General features: G+C 41.4%; 1 protein-coding gene across 3 annotated transcripts in view; it reads left to right on the forward strand.

Annotated features, from left to right (window-relative positions):
• The window catches only part of PCDH15 (protocadherin related 15), a 1,185,684-nt gene that overhangs the window by 139,813 nt on the left and 1,021,733 nt on the right, over positions 1–24,138 (forward strand). For 2 of the 3 annotated variants that reach the window (XM_084845694.1, XM_084845693.1), the window contains exons 2-3: positions 6,838–7,049; positions 22,260–22,290. The gene's annotated coding sequence lies outside the window, so the exon portion shown is untranslated. The remainder of the gene's footprint in view (positions 1–6,837; positions 7,050–22,259; positions 22,291–24,138) is intronic. The other variant, XM_084845696.1, reaches the window with a different exon arrangement.

Below are 24,138 nucleotides of genomic sequence, written 5' to 3' on the forward strand. Positions count from 1 at the left end.
GAAGGACAGTTACTGAAGCTGAAGCTCAAATATTTTGGCCACCTAATGTGAAGAGAAAAGTCACTGGAAAAGACCCTGATGCTGGGAAAGATTGAAGGCAAAAGGAGAAGGTGATGGCAGAGGATGAGATGGCTAGATAGCATCAGCGATGCAAGGAATATGAACCTGAGCACACTCTGGGAGAGAGCAGAGGACAGGAAGGTGTGCTATGGTCCATGGGGTCACGAAGAGTTGGACACGACTTAACAAGTGAACAACAACCTCTGTTATCCCAGATTGGCGGTAGTATCGGAATTCTCTATCTCTAGATAACAAAAACTATATATGAAGTTTAATATTGCATTGTATTCTGCAGATGAAGACTAGTGCAATAAAGTAGTTACAGCTTATAAAACAGCTGTCAGAATTTCTCCCTTATTCATCCTAACAGCAATGCTTTTATCATCTTGCCTTTGCTCTACCAGAACAGCACAACTATCTGTAGTATATTCTTTGAGTGGAAATGGCTCAATAGCTGAAACTATCCCCCCCCTTTTTTTTTTTTGGAACGACCTTTTCACTTCTCAAGTAATTGAATTCATTTACTAGCATTTTGGTGTTCAGTGTATATGTTCTTGTGATCAATTTTAGGCTGTTATTGGAATCGCACCTCTTTTGACAGTGCTAATAATTCCTGTTTCTCGGTCTACTCTCTAGCAAGTTTTTATTTTTAGACTGGAGCTCTAAGATACAAGTATATTTGAGAAACCATGCCAGCCATTATTTGGGTCCAGATTCACTTGAACAAAATAATTACATTTTATTTAGTCTGACTTGTAATGTGATCAGCTACACAATCTAAGGCTGCAGCCTGCAAGTCTAAGAATATGCAGTAGAAAATAAGTTCTATTGACATACTGAGTCAGCTGGATGTCATACTAGCTGACCGTATTGTAAACATGTTTACATGTCCACAGGACTTACTGAGTAAATATGTTTAGGACCGGGTTGCCCAGTATAACTCGATGTGTCTTGATGTTTTCATGCTCAAACACTGATGTACATGTCATCATGAATCTGTCTCCCATGTAAAGTGTGACTGAGCCCCTAAAGCAAAGCTCCTAAACAAATGCTTGCCTGTTTAACATTAATACAAGGGAAGGGGTAATTTTTGCAGGGTGGCATAGGATGGTTCGGTGCTTAACCCTTCTCCTACCTGTCCATTCTTCCTCCTTAATGCCTTTCCCCCACACACACAATTTATTTTCCCCAGGCTCGGTGGTACAGCTATGTAATTTTAGACCCTGGAATTACTGGTCTTATAGAGGGCCCTATTTAGACAGCCTTGTGTATTACTTCAGTTATGAAGCACACAACTAATATTTCTGTCCCCTAGCAACTGCTGTTCCATGTTTTGCAATTGCTTCTACATTCCTGATATAAATTAGAATGTTTGCCAATGCTGATAAAAGTAATACTCTAAGCATGTGGACTTCCAGCATTTTAAGCTCATTTAAATAATAGCATGACTATAGGAATAAAATGAAGTTTGCTTCTGCAGCCCTGATGTTCTCATCACCTGCTGCTCTCTGGGTGGTCTGGTCATTTCCCCTCCCCCCTGGGAGGCAAGGCCCTGGACTTTAGCCCCAAGGTCCAACCCTAATTGTACTACTGCCTAGGCTTCTTCTAGTCTTGGAGCTTGGCTGAGGTTAAAACGTCAATAGTCTTGCTGAGCTGTTTGCTTATATTATGTGTTTTAAAGAGAGGAATAAATATTCCACTGCAAATGTGGAAATCGATATCACATGCTGAAGCTCTGAGTTATCATTCAGTAGTTCAATAAAGGAAATTAATACTCAGATATCTTCACAAATTGAAAACCCACTTTTAATTATATGCACATCTAATAATCTGAATATTCATTTTTGCTACATTCTGGTTGAATCACACCTTTTCACCCACTGTTCTTGATGATGTTTGGGTACCTTGGTGGTTCTTCTTTTGATAAGAGTCCTGATATCAGGAGAATTGTGAAGAATGCGAAAAATCCATGAAACATTTGGTGTAGATCTACTTTTCCTCCTTCCCCTATCTCTCTTTTTTCCTAATAACAAGAATCAAATATATAGTTCTGTATTTGTGAAATATGTGTATTTTTAGGAGGAGGCCAGGAATTCTGGAGGTAGCTCTTTAGTTTTCAAACTGCAATTTTGGTCCCATAATTCATGATCAGCGGTGATAGTGGCAAATTCTTCATTATATCTAGTGGCCACCATGTAGTTCAGCGGCTCATGTTTGTTAGGAGATAAAATCAAGTATTCTTTCTCATTTATTTAATGGATATTACTTTCTTCCTTGTATAGTTTTTTCTACACTACGATGTTACTGTGTAAGTTATTCTTGTTCACCTGAACCTCTCTTGCTCATGTTTATGGAATGGTGCCAGAGTTCTTAAAGTAAAGTTATTCCAATGGCAACATATTGAAATGTTTGATGTAGCTATGAGCTAGGGTGTTGTTTTTGTTGTTGTGGCAATATAAATTGCAGTGGCAATTAACACAACATGCTGGGTATGTTTGGGGCCTTAGGCTCAAACTGTATGTTGTGTGAATTGTGTAGCACCTTTTACTTTACTTTAGATTAACATACTTTCAGTTAACTACCCAGTATGTATTGGTCCTGATTTGGATCTAGACCAGTGCACATTAGGAGGGAAGGATTAAATGTTCCCCTCCCACCCTGTTTGCTTTCTGAAATCCCATCCCCCAGATTAAAAAAAGGGTGGAAAAGTCTCGATTGACTCCAGTGGAGGCTTTCCCCCTTTTTAAAATCCCCCCATAGAGTGGGGGATTTGGGGAAGCAAATGGGTGGAAAGGGAAGGTTTAATCTTTCCTTCCTGGTATGTGCTGGTCCAGATCCTAATTGGAGCTGCACTCATTCTAAAGTAAAAAGAGAGAGAGAGAGAGAAAGATAAGACTCAGCTACATGCTACATACTGTAATTAATGTAACATAGTTTAATCCTCAGTCGATAAGACGACTGTCTCAATTGTGTCTGAGCAGAGTCAGGATTTTTGTGTTGCTTTTCTGTGTTGTTTTAAGAGGGGTAGTAAAATTCTTGTCTAGTTTGTTTCCTGTCTGGTGTGCCCCCCCAGTGACACTTCCATGACTTGATGTTTGTGAAGTTGCCAATTCTTTGAGTTTTTTCTACCTTAGATTGGGAGAGCGGAACAAAACTGAAGCAGTGCTTACAGGCCTCATTAGGTCTGTTCAGAAACTTCTAGGTGCTGGTTCTTATCGATTATCATTAATGTACTTCTTTAATGAGCTTCCGCCACGCATTGAAAACTTGGTTGTTCAGGCAGGCATTTGGGGTGGGTTAGGGTATTTTTAAACAATGTTTTAATGTGTAATTTTACTGTTTTAAATGGTACTGTTGTGCGTCACCCAGAGTGGCCGGGTGACCAGCCAGATGGGCAATTAAGAAAATAAATAAATAAATAAATACATTTTTAGTTTCTTTAAAATTTCACACCACTAAGCAAATGGTATATATGATACCATTTGGGGAGTGGGAGGATGTCTTAAATATGGTGTGTCTGAAATATATATAATTTAATTAATAAAAAAGAATGGTTTAACTTGTAACTCCATATGAAATACAATGGGATTCTTCACATGGAGCTTTTATCCTGCTATTGACATTAGTTACTCATGGAGTCTGTGGGTCCTTTAGATGATGTTGTCAACCTCCAGGCCACTAAATGACCTTTATTCAATTTTTTAAAGGATTGGAGATAATGAGCTATCAAATTACTGTGCTTGAGTTCCCTCTGTGAAAAAGGAAAAGTCACAATAAGAGGAGCTAGACCATAGTGCCATCTAGTGGCTGAATAATGAAACATATGGAAGACTCAGATAAGGGGGGAAAGCAGGGGGAAAGTGGGGAGGAGGAAACATGTATAAAGGGAGTCCGTCATGATCCTGCATTTAAAACGGAGGCAGAAAGCCCCATTTTAAATGCAGGATTTTAGGCTGGTAGAGATGCTCAATGATAAATGTTGTAATTTGCACTGAAGTTCAATGCATGTGGGAGGAAGTGTGTGTGTGTGTGTGTGTGTGTGTGAGAGAGAGAGAGAGAGAGAGAGAGAGAGAAGAACCAGGGGTGGAAAAATTGTGGCTCTCTAGAAGTTGGACTGCATAGCATAGCATGTTTTCCCCAAAAGCTCGGAACAAAGCATCAATTTTCCCATTGTTTCCTGGAGCCTTTTAAAGATCCCCCCTTTTGGTGCATTTATTGAGGTTTGTTTGAGCAGAAATTGGACTAAAAACAGACTTGTGTAAAAAGCATCGTCTTCAATGAAGCCGTTGTATCCTCTCATAGCACCTAAAGTGTTAAAAATGCAGTCTTACAATTTGTCTGTCAAATTGTCTGTCAAAATTACTCAAACTTATTCTCTGATTTGTTGATGGGCTGTCCAGGATTTAATAACATGCTACTATTGAAGCATCTGGGTGATGAATACTAATAAAAAAGGATGTGAGATTTACAAAAGAAAACAAAACTTTTTAATTCTTAGAAAAAGGGTATCTCAGGCTAATGGCTGTTTTGACAATCTAGGCATGAAAAAGCCACCCAGTATTTAGTCTAGACTGTTAGTTGTTAGGGTCAAACTACATGTTACTTTAATGACATACAGTCAGGGCCAGAAATATTGGAACAAGGATAACTGTTTGGCAGTTGGCCTCTGTACACCACCGCATTGAAGTTGAAAGGAAACACACCCAGATGGGAGCGAAGTCAGGACTTTCAGCTGTAATTCAAGGGATTTGACAAAAGTGGGGCAGTAACCATTCAGGAAGTACAGCCAGTGGCATACACACACACCCATCATTGGTGGCTCATAAGTAATGGAACAAACCAACATCATTTCAAACTTAAGGATCGCCTTTAATACCTGGATGAAAATCCTTTGCAGTCAATGACTGCCTGAAGTCTGGAACCCATGGACATGACCAAATGCTGAGTTTCCTCCCTCGAGATGCTTTGCCAGGCCTTTACTGCAGCTGCCTTCAGCTGCTGCTTGTTTGTGGGTCTTTCTGCCTTCAGTCTTGTCTTCAGTAAGTGAAAAGCATGCTCTCTTGGGTGAGTTCAGGTGACTGACTTGGCCATTGAAGAACATCCCACTTCTTTGCCTGGAGAAACTCTTGGGTAACTTTTGCTGTATGTTTTGGGTCATTATCCATCTGCAATATGAAGCGGCGTCCTATCAGTTTGGCAGCATTCAGCTGAATCTGAGCAGAAAGTATAGCCCTATACACTTCAGAATTCATCCTGCTGCTTTTATCAGCAGTCAGGTCATCAGTAAACACCAGTGACCCGGCTCCATTGGCAGCCATACATGCCCATGCTATAACACTGCCTCCGCCATGTTTGACAGATGATGTGGTCTGCTTTGGATCATGAGCTGTTCCTTTCTTTTCCACACTTTTCTCTTCCCATCATTCTGGTACAAGTTAATCTTGGTTTCATCAGTCCAAAGAATCTTATTCCAAACCTGGGCAGGCTTTTTTAGGTGTTTGCTGGCAAAGGCTAATCTGGCCTTTCGGTTCTTGAGCGTTACCAGTGGTTTGCACCTTGTTGTGAAGCCTCTGTATTTACATTCATAAAGCAGTCTCTTGACTGTAGATGTTGACAATGACATACCCACCTCCTCAAGAATGTTCTTGATCTGGCTAGATGTTGTGAAAGGGTTCCTCTTCACCATGAACAGAATTCTGCGGTCATCCACTTTAGTTGTCTTCCGTGGTCTTCCAGGCCTTTTGCTGTTGCTGAGCTTGCCAGTTAAGTCCTTCTTTTCCAGGATGTTCCAAATTGTGGGCCAATATTGTGTCGGCCACTCCCAATGTTTTTGCTATCTCTCCGAAGGGTTTATTTTGTTTCTTCAGCCTAATGATGGCCTCCTTCACTTGCATGAACACCTCTTTGGACCCCATGTTGGGAGTTCCAGCGAACAGCTACCAAATGCAAATGTAACACTCAGAACCACCTCCAGGCCTTTTATCTGCTTGATTGGTCATGGCGTACCCAGGAAACAGGCCACACCTGGCCATGCAGCTGCTTGTCAGCCATTCGTTCCATTACTTATGAGCCACCAACGATGGGTGTGTGTGTGTCTGCCACTGGCTGTCCTTCCTGAATGGTTAGTGCCCCACTTTTGTCAAACTCCTTGAATTACAGCTGAAAGTCCTGACTTTGCTCCCATCTAGGTGTGTTTCTTTTCAACTTCAGTGTGGTGGTGTACAGAGGCCAACTGCCAAAACAGTTATCCTTGTTCCAATATTTCTGGCCCTGACGGTAGATGGCTTCTCTCTCCTTTTTTTTCTTTCTTACCTGAAAGTGTTTCAATGGATCCTTTTTTGTCAGTGCAAATTGCTGGCATAAGGTGGCCTCATCTGGATTAGGACTACAGTGAGGGGGAAAGGGTTAAAGCCCCTATCTGCCATGCTAGGGACCCGATCCAAATCAGGGGCCTTGTGCTTACTTTTGAGTAAGAAACAGAACATTGCTGCTAGCTATGTTTTAAGGTAATCTGTAGGATGACTCTTGGTTAAGTTTTATACCTGTTTAGTGTTGCGTTATTTCAGAGGGTGTTGAGAGTTTTTTCTTCCCTCATTAAACATGAATATTGTAGTGGTGCCTATTGGTTATATTCCTGACTTCAAGCATGTATCTTGATATTTTTGATACTTTGTTTAAAATATTGCATTAGTAGAGCAATCCCATCCTTCCGTTACGCATTGACGTTTCCTCCCCTTGTTGTGTCTTCATGGCTCACTGTGATCCTTCTTTTCACAGGCACTGTCCTTTGTTGGCTTGCTCTGAATATGTTTGCTGATGCCAAGTAGTGATACTTTGAAGAGGGTGGTCTAAGAAGAGAGAAGTCTTTTATTGTGCATATATGAGGGTGATAAAACAAAGAGCTAGCAGCCCAGGATACAACTTCCTTTCTCCACTGGGAATTCTTGTACAAAGAAGGAAACATAGCTGTTAACACCTGAGAGTAAAAGGTGAGTTTTTTGTTTTCTAGTTGTTGTTTAACCTTTGCTTCACCGCAGTGTTATTCGTATGAAATATGTCTGGGGTTCCCTATCTGTTGGAACAGTTAGGGCTGTGTACCAATGGCCTCTCAAAATTTTCCAGCTTATTTGTGGGCAGAGAAATTGGGGGGACAGTTTCATCGAATTCCTCCTAGGGGTGGAGAAATTCTCTAACAGTTTCTCATAGATAGGGCTCGCTATTGACAGGGGTTGTAGCACAGGTTCTTTCTTTTTTCCTAAGGGTTTTTGGTTTATTGCACTGCTTCTGTAGTATTGAGGCTTCTACTTTTTTGAGGCAGAAATTTGAATTTCTTTTGGTGGTCTTCTTGAGCTTATCTAATCACTGCAAGGTGGCCGAGGGTGCTATGTGTGTTTTCTCTCTCTGTTGCACATCTTTCTAGGGATGTTAGAGAATTCCGCCACGGACTCAAGTGAGGCCGGATTCTTTAGAATCTGGCCACCCGGAGTCTGTGGCGGAACGGAGCAATCCCCACCACCCCCCCGCGGAATCCCCCTGGGATGGATCCTACCTTTGTTGGCCATCCACTGCCCCGCGAATGGCTGCCCAGGTCTGTGGCTGCCATTTCCTCTCTACTTTAGCCGTGATAGGCTACCTAAGTATTTACATAGCCTATCACGGCTAACGCAGGGATGCCATTTGCGTCCCTGCCTTTTGCCGTGATATGCTATGTAAATATATACATAGTCTATCACGGCTACCGCAGGGATGCAAATGGCGGCCACTGCGGCGGCCACCATTGGCAGCCACAGCCAAGCAGCAGACAGAAGTCCGGTTGCGGGCGGCCCCGGTCGGCAGCTCTATGGGCTCCCCGCAGAGCGGAGCTGGCCAGGGAGGATTCCGGGGGGAGGGACGGATCGCCTTTCCCCCCAGTGGATGGCCCCAGTGGAACGGGGTAAGTAATCTGTACACCCCTACATCTTTCCATTGCTCTTCAGCCTCTCGGGCCCCTGCACTTTCTGAACTGAAAAAGCGCCATGGCAGGAATTACCTTATTATGTCTTCTTCATGATGGCTTTAACTGAAGTGTGGGAAGCCAAGGAGGCTATTAGCTGCCACAGAGAGTATTGTACAATAACAGACAGGACACTCATGCACATGCCTCAGCCACCTCATAAGTAAGGTAAGCGCAAGAACCCTAAATCCAACCCGTGAGAATTTCTCCGTAATTTGTCCTCCTTCAAATTTCTTTTCGAAAGCAATTTCTTTTCTATGAATTTGAATGAGAATGGTGAAAAAAAAATGTGGGAGACATTTTTGGTGCAGCACTAGTTGAAATTATATGGAAGTGTGAATTTGTTCTTCCTTCCAATGTCAAGCTTTTTTGTTTAAGAGGAAAGGATGGCAGGAGGCTTGCTGGCCAGTTCATGCTGAGGTGCTCTGGGTGCCTTGGCAAGGCAGTGGCTAGCTGTCCTCCAAACTTTGGAGCTACTGAGGGCATTGTGATCATTGGCAAGTGCAAAATAGATACTTTACATCAAATCCTACCAATAAAAAAATCATTTCACTTTATATCATATCTATGCTACTTTGTGGAACTGGTTTAGTTGATCAGCTACAAGTAGTCAAGTGGTGAGTGAACAAGTGTTGAGAGAATGGACTAAATGAACTACTTGGTAATTAAGTGTGACCATGTCAAATATGTACTATTATTTATTACTATTATTATTATTATTATTATTATTATTAATTACTATCATCATCATAATCATCATCATTTCAATGTATGAGTCACCCTGTAGCTGAAGCTTTCAGGACAACATACATGATAAAAACAAATGCAATAAAGCCAATGATGTTTCCAATCTCTATGGGTGTATGAAACACTTACCTAGTTCCACTGTGGCCATCCGCAGTGGGGGGGAGGCGCTCCATCCCCCCCCCCTAGGAATCCTCCCCATCTGGCTCTGCTCCGCGGTGACTCCACGGAGCCATTGGCTGGGGCTGCCCGCAGCCAGTCCTCTGTCTGCTGCTGGGCTGTGGCTGCAAATGGCGGCCGCCATTGCGGCTGCCATTTATGTCCCTGCGCTGGCCGTGATAGGCTACATATATATTTATGTAGCCTATCATGGCAAAAAGCAGGAACGCAAATGGCGGCTGCTACGCCATTTGCGTCCCTGCGTTAGACATGATAGGCTACGTATATATTTATATAGCCTATCACGGCAAAAGACAGGGACGCAAATTTGTATCCGCAGCCCAGCAGTGGCCGGAAGACCACCTGGTGCCGCCGCCAGAGCCGCTGCTGCCCCCGGAGCCACCACCACCGCCAGGTAGGCTCCGTCCTGGGGGAATTCCGTGTGGGGGGGTGGGGATTGCCCCATTCCGCCACAGACTCCGGGGGGGGGGGCGGATTCTAAAGAATCCAGCCTTACTGGAGTCCGTGGAGGAATTCTCCAGCATCCCTACCAATCACTACCACACAAGAACATGCATAGAATGATTCTGGAGGGGTATAAGCCAGATGGAGCCTTATTAGAGGACAGGGAACAGCTCAAGCTGTTCAAAATGAGCACCCCCTAAACCTGCTTCTGGCTCCATTCAGACAGATACCAAATGATTCTTCAAGAACTGGAAATCGACTCAATAGCAATCCAATAGTGTTGGGGCATGTGAAATGCTTCCAAGAAATCAGGAAATCTGGTAGCACCTGAAGAATGAGAAACTGAGGCAAGACTATTTTTTGCTAGTTTCAGCTTGAAGAAAAATAGCAGAAAGAGAAAACACAACATATTAAAAGCACAGAATGGGGAGAAATGAGAGACACACGTTCTGTAGTATAGAAACTATGCCAAAATGGATTACTAATGATATTCTTCCCGATTTCTCATCCACATACCCCTTTCTTGACCTACAAAAAATATATGTGCATTATGGTGTTTAATTGCAAAGAACTAACTAGTGTTCTGAGGATTAAATGTAAGCTATAGTGGTTATAGAAGATTTCTAAAAGTTGAGTCAATTTTATATAGCATAAATGTTAATTTTGCAAAATAATTAAAATAAGTAAGTATGCCCTTGATTATTCAGGTAGTATATCATAAACTTTTAACATTACCATAATACTTCGTATAATCATTTTTAATGTAATAAATTACCTTATTGACATGAATTCTCCTCCTCATCCCGACCTTGATACCTTTTTCCCTTTCTTTGGCAAGAGCTAATATATAATGGAGATCGTAGAATTCAAATAGGCAATTTGTTGGTTCAGATTGCTAATAAAAATAATTTTAAGAAAACCATTTTTAACATACCTCTCTCACTTCATCTAGTCTTTGCTGATTTTTCTTCCCTCTGACACAGAAAGGGCTACGACAAGAGCAGAGAATGGACGAGAAGTGTACTTTGAGCATTTTGTGGCTGTTCCATTGTTTTTTGTATATACATTAGAATGGCAGTGCCCTGCAATAATGCACAGACTGTTGAGGAAGTGTAAGTGCTGTTATGTAGCCCAGAGGTGCCTGTACTGTATCAGCCCTCAGACTATGCAAAAGAAAAAATAACAACAAAAAAGAAGAACTGATATTATGAAGCCCAATTAGTTTGAGTACATAGTGGTCAAACAAGATGTCTATCAGTATAGTTGGTGTTGTGAGTGGATCTATGGCATGTTTTCAAATTATGTTATAAGAGTTGCCTTTAATGAAACTGCAGCATAATAAGCTCGAGTAGACACTGCTAGAGGTGCCAGTGAAGTTCTCTGAGCTAAAGCCTAGATATAAGCTTCAGGGACTTGTAATCGTCGCTTGAAGAATTTAACGTTAGGAGCCTCTGTTCTGGAGGGGGTTGCACTCCCCCTAAAGGATCAGGTTCATAGTTTACGGGTGCTCTTGGACTCGGAACTGTCACTAGAGGCACAGATGAACTCATTGGCATGGAGCACTTTTATCAGCTTAGGCTGATATATCTGGACAGAGATAGCCTACTACAGTTATCCATGTTCAGATAACCCCTCATCTGGATTACTGCAATATGTGCAGTAATCCAGTAATCCTATATGTGGGGCTGCCTTTGAAAATGGTCCAGAAGCATCAGTTAGTCCAAAATAAGGTAGCAAGATTGTTAACAGGGACTGACCAATGTGATCATATCACACCAGTACTTTTCCAGCTGTACTGCCTGCCAGTCCATTTCCGGGGCTGATTCAAAATGCTGGTATTAACATTCAAAGCCCTAAACAGCATGGGGCCAGGCCTCCTCCTATATGTGCCTGCCCAGACCCTAGGATCATATTCAGGGGCCCTTCTCCATGAGTCCCTGCCAAAGGAAGTGAGGTGGATGTCTACCAGGAAGAGGTCCTTTTCTGCTGTGGCACCCTGGCTGCAAAATGAGCTCCTTAGAGAGGTTTGCCTGGCACCTATGTTGTACACCTTCTGGTGCCAGGTGAAGACCTTTTTATTCACCCAGTATTTTAGTATATAGCTTCGGCTGTTGGGCGGTATAGAAATAGATAGATAGATAGATAGATAGATAGTATTTTAGCTTCCTATTCTTTTCGCTCTGGTGTTTTAAATCTGTATTTTAAATCTCTGCATTGCTGCTAGGTTTTATTCTGGTTGTACTGTTATTTTGTCATTTTAAGCTTTCATATTTTGTATTGTTTTATGCTGCACTTTGTGGTTTTAATTTTGGTGAACTGCCCAGAGAGCTTTAGCTATTGGGTGGTATAGAAATGAATGAATGAATAAAATCACTCTAAATCCAAATCTAGCAGCTATGTCCTTCTTTATTTTTAGTCTAGAGTAGAGTGTGGGGGTAGGGAGGGGGTTTTTAAGATCCAGATTTGGCCCCCTCCCATCTACTCTAGAGTAAAAGTTGGGGAAAAAGACATACCTGCTAAATACAGGTTTAAAGTAATGCTTGGTTTGGTCCATAGGAGGAAAAACCTTGGTAGCAATGTCAATAGTTGTTGAGAAAACCTAGAGGTGTATGGATTGTACTCACCCTCGTCCACCCTTGGGTCCGTGGGGGGGGGAGGCAATCCAGTCCTCCCCACAGATCCTCTCTGGCCAGTTCCGCTCCGTGGTGAGTCCGCGGAGCCGTCGGCTGGCTCCAGCTGCAGCCGGACTTCCAGCCACAGCTGGTCTGCGGCTGCAAATGGCATCCGGCATAGCGGATGCCATTTGCATCCCAGCCTTTTGCCGTGATAGGCTATGTAAATCTTTATGTAGCCTATCATGGCAAAGAGCAGGGACGCAAATGATGTAGCGGATGCTATTTGTGTCCCTGCTCTTTGCCGTGTTAGGCTATGTAAATCTTTACATAGCCTATCATGGCAAAAGGCAGGGATGCAAATGGCGTCCACTATGCTGGACACCATTTGTGGCTGCAGACAGGCAGTAGCAGATGGCCGGCGACAGGTAGGATCTGGCTGGTGCGGATTCCCCCGGGTGGCAGAGGTGAGTCTTTCATTCCACCGCGAACTCCGGGTGGTCCTCATTGGAGTCCGTGGAGGAATTCTCCACCATCCCTAAGAAAACCACATTTCCCAAGGGTCACTTTGGTCTTAGATATTAGTGCCCTACCAACATGCCAGGCACCAGAAAGGGAAGGGAGGGGAGGGCCTTGTTCATCCCTTCTCCCTGCTGGAAGACTAGAATACTGCCACTGCTCTTGCCACTGGCCTGGCCAGGTAAGTTGGGTTTAAAGAGAAAGGGGTATTGTAGGATGGAGGTAGATGGGAGTGAGGGAGTGGGTAATTTATAAAGTTGGATTGGCTCAGAAAATAAGCTAATCTATTTCTGATTTGGGGGGAAGTAGCTTGGCTTATTTCCCATGCTTCTCTCAGGTGAGCTCAGAGAAGCTCAGTGCCCATCTCCAGACACTAATTTTACTTGAGTGTCTTCAAATGAGTATTGGTTCTATTTGGAGTCTATGTAGGCAACTGCTTTTATGATCATAAATATTCAAACAGGTTGACTCGAAGAACTAATTACAGACCTGCTTAAATGGCAAGCCAGCCAGGTTTCTTTAGGTATTTGTTGGCATAGTTTTGCCTTCTGTCAATCAAGGCACAAGTGTTTACTGTTGATTCATAGTATTCTTTGGATGGAATTCATTTGACAATTGATTAATATGAATTACTTGAAGTTGCTATTATTGGTGTGGGTGGCAGCACTCTCTTGGCTGCCCCTTCAGTATTTTGTGGGATTGTTCAGTTGACCAACTGTTATTTTCAAGCTGTGAATTTATTTGGAGAGACGTTCTTATTCACTGATGAAAAAGATACTTGAAATGACTTCAGTGATATATATATATATATATATATATATATGTAGCTTTTCCAGAATAAATATTTTAAAGTAGAATCCCCAATTTACATTCTTAAACTGCCTTGGTTGAATAATTCAAATGTCTCATAGACCATACAGCTCAATGAGTTCATACTTCATTGGATAGGCTTCTATTTCCTGTAGGTGTATTAACATGAACAAAGTAGTGTTTATAAAGTAAAAGTAGTTAGTTTTTATTTTTATTTGAATACTTCTACCTTACGCTTCAAGATGGCCCCACAAACACTAGAAAAGGGCTAGACTAATCTTTCATAACCATATTTGATCAAAGAGTAAACTTGGCAATTAAGTAGTAATAGATGGCAATCAAGAAGTCCCTGCTAATACTAGGAAAAAGTAATGTTACATAACTATATTTGATCAAAGAGTAAACTTGGCAATCAAGTAGTAGTAGATGGTTTTCAGAAGCAAGTAGTAATAGTTCACTTAGTTGCTACCAATCAGTCATAATTAGAGAAAATCTGAAATAGTTTTCTCACTTTATTTTCTCCTATGTATTCTTATTCTACCTATGATTTGCAGAAAAACGTTATTCCTGGGAAGCAAGAAAATAAATTGTGACCAAGAACTTGAATAGTAGGTGTCTAGACAACTCATTTTTATTTTCATTTGGCTTCCTATATATATCAGAGTGATGAAATATATATATTTTTTAAATCTCTTTTTTTATAATAGTTACATTTTTGGAGGTAGTCATAAACGTTTTCAAGATACATCGTGTATGTTCCAGCATTCCCTTTTGGTTAGAATTATTGGTACTGTTGGCATTATTTATCTGTACTCAGTAAGTACAAATGATGCTGTAGCGATGGATAACTCTGCCAAAGCAGTAAAATTATTTTCTTCCCATATGGCTTACATTCTCAAGACACAAATTTTTACAGTAGACAGCCTGGCATCTGTGGTTTTGAATTGTAATTATTGGTGCATCTTGACTGGAAAACATTGTGGCACTTCCCCCCACTTTTTTTTTTTTTTACTGCTGAACAGTATCTTAATGGTTATTATGTGTCAATTAACATGTGTGTATGTATGGAGGGCGGTGATCGTCTTGTAAGGTTTTGCTAAAAGTGTAGGGATTCTGCCTTTATAAAAGCTTGGCATCTTTCATATAGCAGATTTTGCTAAGTCAGTGAAGCCGTACAAAAAGAAAGCAGGTTGCAATCCTTATACTTAAAATGAATAATAGAAAGTGAAAGATGTTGGTAACACTAACTACAAGCTGAATAGATGCATATTATCATTATAAGATTGCCATCATTTTAAGGATTGGTTTTTTAAGGGTGCAGTCCAATGCGTTGTACCCTTTATGACTGTAAGTCCCCAAACCCAGATGCTTACAATCATCCAGGGCAGGAGCAGTGGCAGAGGTGATCTTCGCCTCCCTGTCCTCCCACCCTGCATTTTCCAATAGATGGGCTTTTTTGCCCATCTAGCAAAGGTGTTTTGGAGGGGGAGGGAAGGAGGCTGGAGAGGCCTCAGCATAGGTTATATCCCAGCCTCTCCAGTCTGTTCCCCTCCCTGCTGCCGGAATGCCCCTTTATCACCTTCTCTGAGGTTGCTTTTTCAACCTCGGAGGCCAGCTGGCATTGTTCTATCTGCACTGGCTGCAAGGTGGAGGGGGGTTGGATATCTGATTCCCCCCTCGAGTTCGGAGCATGGTCTCCAACCTTGGATTGGGGAATCAAACTATCCTATGGACCCTCAGATGCTGTTTAGGGGCCACAGGATTGCTCCATATATGTTTTAGTATTGGGAGTCAAGCATCGTACTTCATATAGTGTTTGTACTTCAGTGGAGAAACCAGGCCTCATTTGCTGAGTTTGAATTTACTGACCATAGAATTTAGTTCAATGGGTTGTCACATATAGTTCCAGTGTAGGGTTATGTCAGGTTGCTAGCAAATTAATTCTAACCTTTCCCTTCATCTTTTTGCAGTGGGATGTTAGTGTGTGAACTTATTAACCATTATATCTGTGAACTGAAGCATTCTCCCCTTTATTTAGCTCAGATTATCACAAGCATTGGAATATCCATATTTCATAAACCAGCCCATTCAGAACAAAATATCATATGATGATAAAGTAATGGGAAAACAAAAGCAATCAGTACAGGAAAAAGATGAAATATTAGACTGCTGCTTGGTACATGGACTTTAAGATAGAGCCATTTCAAAATTATTGGCTATCCAGCTATGTAATCCCATGCATGCAAGTGGGACCTTTCTGTTGGCAGTAGCAATCATTGCATGAATGATCTTAAATTTGCTCTGTCCAGGAATTAATCCCACATTTTTAATGGGCTCTGAATCACAGCCATGCTTAAATCTTAGTGACTGCCGATTTAGGTGCAATCCTGTGCCCTTTAAGGAGCACTCTGATATCGGAGCACTCTTAACATCCAGTGCTCTGCCAGCAGACTCCCACAGAGAAGGAGGAGTGACAGAGGGAATTTTTGCCTCTCTATCCTCCTTGTTGTTTTTCCCGCTGGATGGGAGTCTGAGCCCATATAGAGAGGTTGTGTTGCTGGGGGCAGGAATGGGGCTGGAGAGGCCACAAGATACTGGGGATCCTGGATTCTCCCCTCCCCACCCACTGGTATACCTCCTTTTTTGCCTCCCCGGATTTGCTTTTGCAACCTCAGGAAGCAGCCACCATGGTTCTTTTCTGGTGGCTGTGAGGGGGCAGGGAAGGGACTGGGTGGGGAGAAGGATCAGAACTCAGAGTCCTTCTCCTGAGGTTGTAGGAGTGACTACAACTTCAGGAGGGGTAATCCAAAATATCCTATGGCCCCTGGGATGCTCTTCCAGGGACCATAGTATTGCTGTATGTATGTATGTATGTATTTAAATAATAAATAAATAAATACATTTATGAGTCACCCTTCCACCAGGCAATATACAAAACAAAACAACAATAAAATTCAAAACATGAAGTCACAGGAGCAAAAATATCCTTCACTACAACAAGATTAAGATGAAAAATAGAATGCAGCATTTAACTCCATTGAACACCCAACAAAACAAAACTGTCTTCACTGCCTATCTGAAGCACAGTAAAGAAGGTGCCAATCTAACCTCCCTGAGGAGGTAGTTCCACAATTGCATGCTGCTATGGGAAAGGTCATGTCTTGAGTCCGTACTAACCTAGCCTCTCTGAGTGGTGGGATACATAACAGGACCTTCAGTGATGGTTACAGATTATGATCAGGTTCATACTGGGGAAGGCAGTCCTTCAGATATTCTGGCCTGAAACCATTTAAGAATTGGTGCCTGGAATTGTAGTCAGAAACAAACTGGAAGCCAATGAAGCTGGTCCATGTCTGGTGTTATATGGTCTGTAAAACATACATGACAAAAGTCTGATTGCTGTAGATTGCATTAGTTGTTTAGAGACACTTTTCAAATAACTCAAGCATCTTATTTTATTTACTTTTTTTTTAAAGAAGAAAATCACATGTTTCTGTTACAGATAGATGTGTGAGCTCCATATCTCACCATGGCAAAAGTTGTGTAGCTTTCTGTTTAAGTTTTCACATCAGAATCATGAAAAGTGAATACAAAAATCACTCACTTTGCTTTTGTTGACTGCTGATATCTGAGGCCATCTGATGTCACAGAATAATCTTTTGACAGGGGGTCAGGCTGATTTCTTCTCTTGCACTTTTTTGTGAGCATGGCAGTTATCAGTTCAGCTGACATCTGGCCCACTGATGTGTTCATTTATTGGTTGCCATGATTTATTTTATTTTAGTGGCTACTCTGATGTCTAATCTTACATGATTTAGGGCCCAATCCTATGGACTCCATCCTTGGTGTTCAGAAGTTCTGAACTCAGAGGGTTCCAGGATTCCTATGCCCTGCTGGTCTGAAGCCAGCAGGGTAGGAGGAGCAGTGGAGGTGATCTTTGCCTCCCTGTCCTCCAATCTCCTTTATTTTAGAAGGATTGCCTCCTCCCATATGTGCCTGCCTGGACCTTGAGATCATCTTCAGAGGCCCTTCTCCTTGAGCCCCTGCCAAAGGAAGTGAAGCGGGTGGCTACTAGGAGGAAGGCTTTCTCTGCTGTGGCACCCCAGCTGTGGAATGAGCTCCCTAGTGAGGTTCGCCTGGCAAGAACACCTTGTATTCTTTCTGGCGCCAGGTGAAGACCTTTTTAATTTCCCAGGCATTTTAACATTTTAGCTCTTTAGACTTTTAGCTTTGCTGTTTTAAATCTGTATTTTAAATCCCTGCATTGCTGCTAGGTTTTATTCTGGATTTATTCTGGTTGTATTGTTTACTGTGGTTTTAATGTTTTATATATTTTGTATTGTTTTATTGTGTGCTCTTTGGTTTTAATTTTTGTGAACCACCCAAAGAGCTCTGGCTATTGGGCAGTATATAAATAAATAAATAAATATTCACTAAAGCTTTTCAGCCCATCTAGTAAGGGTGCTTTGGAGTGGGGAAGGAGGCTGGAGGAGGCTCAGGATAAATCATATCCTGGCCTCTCTGGTCTTCTCCCCTTCCCACACACCAGAATGTCCCCTTTTCCCGCTGTCCAGGGTTGATTTTCTGACCTCAGAGAGGCAGCCTGCACAGTTCTCTGTGCTGGCTGCGAGGAGTTGGGTCCAGGCTTGGATCTCCGACTGTCTCTTCCAAGGCTGGAGTGCTGTCTCCAACCTCAGAAGGGGTTTTCTGAACCATCCTATGGTCTGTGAGACACTCACCCAGGGGCCATAGGATTGGTCTCTCCATTTAATTGGCTGTCATAATTATATTTTCTTGATTTTTCTTTATGTTGGTGTTTGGCATGGGGAAATTATAAACAATAGATAATGAAATATAAATTATTAAAACTAATATTTCATTATAAGCATGTATTAGTTTAAATAAGAAGTAGGGAAGCTAAGAAAACTTTCTCCATCTGAATTTGTCCTCAAATTTGATTTGAGGGCTGCAAGTTATTCAGTATTGTTTGAAAGGTAGTACCAATTTATTAGCGATCCACCCTTCTTCTGTATTTGATTAGTGGGTTTTGTTCAGATCACTGACTATGCACAGTTTGTTGCAGTTTTCAATTCAACTCTTACTCACCCCACCCTTTACTGGCTAAATGTGGATTTGTGCATGGATTCAAACGTAGTGCAAAGAAGAATCTTGATGTAATCCCACAATTGTATCAAGATTCTTGCAAAGATGTGTGAAAATGTTTGCAGTACAGCTCTCTGCTTGGCACCCATTCAGAGTGAAGATGGTACATCCTGACTCACCCTGATTTGTGACATTCACATGTAGCCAAATGGACATGTAGCTAAAAAGATGGGTTGGTAATTATTTGGGGGCACAGGGGGAGAGCCGAAGACATAGAATCTAGCTTTAGCCTTACTGGAATGAACAGAAAGTGGGGATGTATGTGTGTGTGTGTGTGTGTGTGTGTGTAGCTCTCAGTGGCAGTAAGAGGAGGAGCATGTGATGAAGACTATATATCCTTTAGAACAGGGATGCTGAAACTCTTTCAGCCCAATGGCAGAATTAAATTTCTGAGAAGCTTTCAGTGGATGAGTTTTAGTACTGAGTGGGGCCAAAGGGAACAGGCAGGGCTAAAACACTAGGGAAGGTGCGAGAGCATGATTCCATCTGGGAATCCAGCAGAACCCACCCCTCGAGCTCTGCTCGCCAAGCCCCTGCCCCTACTTGCCCACTGCCCGTGCTTGGAAGCAGCCTGCACTCACCTTGGCAGTCCTTGTTGAGCTTTGCAGGCACCATTTTTGAAAAATAAAATGGCAATTGCAAAATGCAAATTTTTTGCATATGCACATATTTGCGAATCTGCGTATTTGCATGTGTTCAAAAATGCACATTTTGCGAAAGTGCTCATTTCTGTGAAAATGTACATGTTTGTACATACATAAATATGTGCATTTGCAAAAAATATACATTTTCATGCATACACAAATATGCACAGTTTTGTGATCACCATTTTATTTATCAAAAAATGGCAACCACAGAGCTTGACGAGGCCACCAGAGTGAGTGCGGGCTGCTTGCCCAGTGTGGGAGGGGCTCGAGTGCAGTCCGGGGATGCACTCCCACTCCTACAGCAAGTGGAGGCAGGGGCTGGGCGGGCACATGGAGAACCCAGCCAGAGGTGGGTTTGCACATCCCTACAAAACACTGAAAGTACCAGTATATTTTAGCTTAAATCTTTTTACTGCAAGTCATTCATTCATCCACACTGGCAATAACTAAGCCATAGGAGAGGGGTTTCAACCCTTCGAAAGGGGAAAAAACTGCACAAAAGTTGGTAAACTACCAAATGACCAGTGGTTGGGGAGAAGAGGGTGAAGCCTGGGGAAGACTGGATTGGGATCCCGGGCAGGCCAGATTTGGACCCCAAGAGGGCCAGATTTGCACCCTAGACCTGAGGTTAAACAACCTGCTCTAGAACCTTTAAGGGGGAATTTCATATTTGGTCAGTCAACTGCTTTTGATTCTTAAACTTCTGTAACATGTCCAGAGATCGAGAGGGACTCTCCATTAGGAATCTAAAATAATTCCCTTACACAGAAGTGTTCAGGATTCCTGTGGAATCTGCCACTAAGCCTCTGAAGGTACCAGAGGAGTCTGGGCAGGTTTCAGCAATTTCAACAGGGCTGGAGTATCCTACTGAGCTGTACAAGCAACCGGACACCCCCAAAATCCTCACCACCACCACCCTGTAAAAGCATTCTGAATGATTTTTCAGTTTGTATGTGTGAGGCTGCTTTTCGAAGTATTAATGTATCAATAACATTTGCAATTTGCAGTCAGCTTTCAAATCTTCCATAAAAATATGCAGATTTGGCATATAAATCCCCAGTGTAATCTAGGGAGGTGGGAAACTCCTGTTTCTCTTATACAAAAGAGTGTAACTTTATTTTCTGACAATGCATGGAGTATTTCTTGTCAGGATTCATTTGGAAGTTTATTTTATGTTATGTTGATTGATTGCATTTCTATACTGCCCATTAGTCAAAGCTCTCTGGGCAGTTCACAAAACAACACTTTACAATAACATAGTAAAACATAATATTAAAAACAGTGCTGCCCCCTCCCCCAAATCATTTCTTCCTCACATTGGGAAATAAGCTGTTATATCTTCACTGTGTGAAAGTTTATGAAAGACAAAATGCCAGGCATAAATAGACAAAATGGCATTCTGCACCCAGAGAATATTCTTCTTTCAGAAACTTCAGAATTGGCATTCTCCTTTAGACAGTTCAACATTATCACTTGTTTTCCAGACCATAGCTGACAGACTTTGCTCAAATCTTCAAAAGCGCAGCCCTCATTGGCTCACTGTCTTTGTACTACAAAAATAAGAGTTTTATCTCACATGAGAGACATCACTTTGCCATCCGTGGTTTTTTTTCTTTTTCGCTTTTTCCTGCTTTTTAGTAGATGTTTGAATTGTTAGCTTATGGGTGAGTCAGTTTCATAGCATGCTTGTCTTATGTAAGTAAATATATCATAATTAAAAGGGAATATTTTAAATTTGTATGTCATTACTGCATTAATGAATTGAATGTCATATTGCATATAACATTGTGAATTTAACACATTTTAGCTTAATAGCTGTTGCATAAATCATAAAATGTAATTTTGAATTGTTGTAGTGCTGCTCTTGCATCAAGAATGGTCATTATTTTATTATTTTCTCATTGAAAACACGATATGGTCCATCTGGCATTGAGAAACAAGAGTAGTGCTTAGTATGCCAGCCGTTGTAACTGTTTCTTTTTCATGACAATCGCTTTTATGTTGATTGTCAGTGGGTTTCCTTCTTCATCACAAGAAACATTATTCAAAGGGAGGATATGAAAACAAAACAACGTTTAAAAGCATCTGGAGTGGGTAGAACCATTGACAATCACCAGTGCAGGCATAACTGTGATTTGTAAATGGATAGCTAGTTATGGGGATATGTGCTCCTACCCCCTCCCTTTCCCCCTCTTCATAATGGTTCCTTCTTTCCTTCCTGGCATCAGCCATAGCTTCACCTTGCATGTGCAGTGGCACAACTCATAGTAATATTAAATCATGGTCCCTTTATAAATCAGATATATTAAAGTGATGGTTTGCCATGTTTGCAAACCATGAATACAGAGGGTCCCAGTCTGCATTAATCAAAGCATGGCACATGAAATTATCCATGGAGTGTACTTTTGAACATGTTTACCTCTGAACTGAGTTCAAGAGTCAAACGTTAGTTTGATTGTATACCTCAGGATTCTGCTGTTTGGGGAAATTGTTTTTGGGGTTTTTTTTTAGAATTGCATTGCAGACCTCATGTCTCCTTTTCCCCGGTGTTAAATGATACCTGTATTGTGCCTCAGTTTCCCCTAATGTTTTTTTATCTCAAAATATTTATTGTGCAGGGAGAAAAAACAATAATTGTGAAGCATTAGGTTGCTATAGCGAGATGCATTCGCAAGTGAGCAATTATGAAACTGTTTTGTAAACACAAACCTTGGGTGATATAATAAAGAGAATTGTATAGGATAAACTATTGATTAGCTTCAAGTTATGTTTTACTTCTTTCTTCAGTTATACTAAGAAAGTGCTAATAGTGCTGCCATGTGAATGAACCTGTTCTTTGAACAGGGTCTCTTACCTGTTTTGCTGCCTATTGCGTTGCCTGTTACTGAGAAAAATCATGTTGTAGTCTTAAAGTAGTCTTAAAGTAGTCTTAAAGTGAGTTCTTTGTTTTGTTTGTTCCTTGACGTTATTGTTATCCACCATTATCCATCAATTTGCATGCTTTCCTATTATGCTTCTTACTAAAGAAGTGCCATTAGTCCTACTTCATGCATCATCCTGTATAGAATGTGTCTCTGTGTTTTTCAGGTCCTCGTATTGCACAAGCCTACCAAGTAAGGTAAGACATACTTCAAAGCAGCACGGTAGTCTTATCAGTGTTGGGGAATAATGGCATACACAACTCATTTTATATTGAGGAATAATGAAATACACAGCTCAAGAGGGCTACCAGATAAATTCATACACCATAACCACAGTGTTGTCCAAAGAAGTTCTGAGTTTAGTACACACATCACTCAGCTGTGGGAATTCATTTACAAGTCCTTTGCATTGATTTTTGCCTTCGTATTGACATTGGAGTTTTCACTTTATAGTTCTCTGTGGGCCACATATAACTCTTGACAGCTTAGAGAGAGAGAAAGAGAGAGAGAGAGAGATGTACAACTGGAGATGCCTGAAAGCCATCTAGTGTTCTCTCCCTATTTTTACCATTAAAAAAAAAAAAATGTTTTCAGTAACTTTCCTTTGGGGTCTTTGATTTCCCTCTTGTCACTAGATATGTCTTCAAAGAAGGAATGAACAGTTGGTTTTATAAAGCCTTGAAAATTATCTTTCAGTAGCAAAGCACAGCATTGTATGTCTTTTCCTGCACTATTTTAGGGAAGAACTGGATGTAAATAATGAACATTTTCTAAGAAGAGTAAATAAAGGGTAGAAAATGAAATGTATATAGAAAGGGGGGAGGCTGTACTTTTAAATCTCTAATAGGATATGATAAAAAGGCATTAAAATTATCTCCCTGATTACTATATATTCACATATCTTCAAAATAACCTTGGGGATACATTTTAGTGCCAGAGTTCTCAAATATACACATACCTTTGGCATATCTACATTGGTATGCTCTGTATTAAAGCCCTGATATAATTCTCACTCAGTTGCCTTTTCTATATGATGTACTCATGCAGTGACCTTTTTTCACTAGGATTGCAAGGTATATATATAAACACTTGACTCTGCCTCTTCTATGCCTTGAATATATTTAATACCTGCTGAGGCTAAAGGAGGAAAAAGAACTCAAGAAGTTGACTTGCATTAGTAAGTGGCAACTGCTAAGGGTTCCTGGAGAGTATTAACCTGTACATGTAGTTTATGGCTGAAATAAGTATTCATTAATACTTATAGTCTGAAGCAGAGGGAGATGAGATGGGTTGCAGGGCCATTCCACCAGCCCTGTTGAAAGACTACTTGCTTTTTCTTATTCCCTCCCTCTCCTTTTTTTCTTCTTGTTGCATGCATTTTTAGATTGTAAGCCTGCAGGCAGGGGCTGTCTTGTTTTTATTGATTATCTGTAAGGTGGGATAAAAAGAAAGAAATCTAAGGAACAACTTTTGCATATTTATAGTTACTCTCTGAAAAGAGTCCTGATTATAACGGCAGGTTTCTGAATGGCAGTGACTTGTTATGTCAGATCTTTCACAGTTAGGCCAATGGGGAATGGAATGGAGAAGTATGCAAAACACTTCTGCACCAGCTATTTTGGAAATTCTGGGCCAAACTAGATGTTCAGGCAATCATATGTATCTTAAGTGCACGCACGCACACACACACACATATATATACCAGGTGGCCCAAAAGTAGGTATACAGTTGTTTAGAATGTTGATGGGAGTGGGAGAGAATGTGTGAGTAGAAGATGTGTGGGTGGAGTCAGAATGACAGGTGGGAAGAGTGAGTGACAGGGAGTGACAGTTTAATCAGTTAAGTGTAGGGAGTGAGGGGAGTGAGGCCCTAAAGTAGGTATACAGTTGTTTAGTTGTTTAGTTATTTTTTTTACTGATATTGTGAATGATGGCAGCGAACTTGAGTCAAGAACAAAGAAAGTGGATTCTAAAGCAGTACTGGAAGACTGAAAATGCTGAGCGGGTGCACACAGCGTGGCCAGAAGCATCTGACACTCCTCCACC

The sequence above is a fragment of the Heloderma suspectum genome, chromosome 3, assembly GCF_057233095.1.
Source record: "Heloderma suspectum isolate Gila_16-S chromosome 3, 16-S_ref, whole genome shotgun sequence".
Taxonomy (NCBI): Eukaryota; Metazoa; Chordata; class Lepidosauria; order Squamata; family Helodermatidae; genus Heloderma; species Heloderma suspectum.